The following is a 2,296-nucleotide window of genomic DNA, read 5'->3' on the forward strand; positions in this document are numbered from 1 at the left end:
TTTTAATACAGTTTTACTTAAGGCATTGCACTCCCCACTTACAGCACAGTGCTTGTCAGGAGTGCTATATTATTCTGTACACATAGTCCACAGTCAAGTACAGTATCGGGAATCTGATTTACTATATTTACCCGTTATTTACCAGAACAGCTCAGCTTTAAAACTGCCATGGAATTTGCCACAAATTTATTGTTGGAGCAAAGCTAAACCTGTGCTCAGGTTGGCGTAGTCAGCCTCTTCGATGGTGGCCCAGCGGAGGCACCACCAGATGGAGGAGCTCCGCCCGTGCCCTTGGGGAAGCCTGGAGGCATTCCCCCTGGCATGCCTCCTGCTCGCACTCTGCTCCGTGCAGCTCGGTCCTGATGGGGCTGCAGACTTTCTCCGGCTCTCGCTGCAGATGTTCAGCTTCTTCCTTCCCTGCAGTCTGGTTCTCGTCAAGCCAGTTGATAATTTCATTACACTTGTCAAGAGTCTTCCGTCTGGCCTCATGGTTGATCTTGCCTTGAAGTGTTTCATCTTCACAGCTGCTTTCATGTCGAATATAGAGGATTAAGTGGATTCTTGGAAGACACTTGGCCCCGCTGCTTCTCATCTTCGGCTTTGTACTTTTCAACTTCCTGGACCCTACGCTTGATGTCTTCCTTATGGAGAAACCTTATGATTTAAATAGTTTCCGAAAAGGCATTTAGCAAACCAGAACGCCCATTTGTGATAACATTTCTCGGCAAACTGGGAATCAAAGGGGCCTTCTTAACTTGATAAAAAGATATCTACCAAAGCTGACAGCGAACGTCATTCTCAGTGGTTAAGTTTTAGAAACGTTTCCACTAAAGTCAGGAGCAGGACAAGGACGTGTGATTATTACTAGTATACAGCACTGTGCTGGCTGGCGGTCCCAGTCACAGTATTACCAGAAAATCTACAAAGTAGTTAGAACTATAATATGGGTATTTTCGAGGTGGCTGCATTCAAGCTCAATATTTAAAAAAAGCAATACCATTTCTTTGCATGAGAAGTAACCAATTAGAACACATGTAGAAACATAAGAGAGAATGTGAAAACAGTCACCATTAACATTAGCAAGATAAATAAGATACTTAGGCATGAAATGCAAACTCCTATTAAAAAACAATATGAGTTCTTTTAAAGGACGTGTAAGAATAACTGAATAAGTCATGTTTGTGGAAGGGAAGACTCTAGTAATCTTGAAATAGGAACTCTGCCCAAATTGACCTATAAATTCAAGGTGACCCTCACAAAAATTCCCAATAGATTTTTGTGTGGCCCTTTGACAGATAGTTCTTAAATTCATATAGAAGATTAATGTCTAGCATAATTTAAATGGTGGATATGGTGCAGGAATAAGCAAACAGATGAGTGGACCAGAACGGAGAGACCATAAACAGAGAACCCAGGTAGTCTGAGATCGGTATATGATGGGTGTGGTCTCACTCATCAGTGGTAAAGTGTGGGTGTTTAATAAATGGTAATAGGAAAATTGGTTTTCTGTAAGAAGTTAAAAAAAAATCTCCATTCCATATTACACACAAAAAGTAAATTCCAGATGATTTCAAGATCTGAGCACGAAAACAAAACTTTAAAACTATTCAAAAGAAAGGCGTTTCTTTTAAAAATACAGAAAAGGATATAGGTAACATCAAAATGTAAAACTTGTAAAAAAGAAAAAAGTTTCTGCCCAGAGTTCCCAGAGCACAGGAAAACCTTTGTTTGTCTCCTTTGGGCGAGTATTGTCCGCGGTGCCAGGTGTGAGAAATTCCTTTCCCATTTCTCCGAGTAGCTCCGGGATCCCAGCACTAGCAGGACTCCTGAGGGTCTGTCCCTCTTCTGCCCCAGGTCCCATGGGAACCTTTCCTCCCATTTCCCATCTCTGTGCGCATGTCTGCAGCTTGTTGGCATTGAGTGAGTCCCCTCACTGGCAGAGCAGAAGGGATGTCCCTCTTCTGCCCCAGGTCCCATGGGAACCTTTCCTCCCATTTCCCATCTCTGTGCGCATGTCTGCAGCTTGTTGGCATTGAGTGAGTCCCCTCACTGGCAGAGCAGAAGGGATGTCCCTCTTCTGCCCCAGGTCCCATGGGAACCTTTCCCCCCATTTCCCATCTCTGTGCGCATGTCTGCAGCTTGTTGGCATTGAGTGAGTCCCCTCACTGGCAGAGCAGAAGGGATAGCCCTGCTATCAACTGTGTTGTTCCAGGGCCATTTCAGAATTAATCACCAGGTTCCATGTGTCAAAAATCCCCCGTGCTTTAAATTGCCACGGGGCTTCCTTTGGAAGCAG

At 44.1% G+C, this 2,296-nt stretch overlaps 1 pseudogene; it reads right to left on the reverse strand.

Annotated features, from left to right (window-relative positions):
• Window positions 1–215: 215 nt before the first annotated feature.
• On the reverse strand, window positions 216–968 carry LOC102759177 (annotated as a pseudogene).
• Window positions 969–2,296: the final 1,328 nt, after the last annotated feature.

Source organism: Myotis davidii, unplaced genomic scaffold, assembly GCF_000327345.1.
Source record: "Myotis davidii unplaced genomic scaffold, ASM32734v1 scaffold6, whole genome shotgun sequence".
NCBI lineage: Eukaryota > Metazoa > Chordata > Mammalia > Chiroptera > Vespertilionidae > Myotis > Myotis davidii.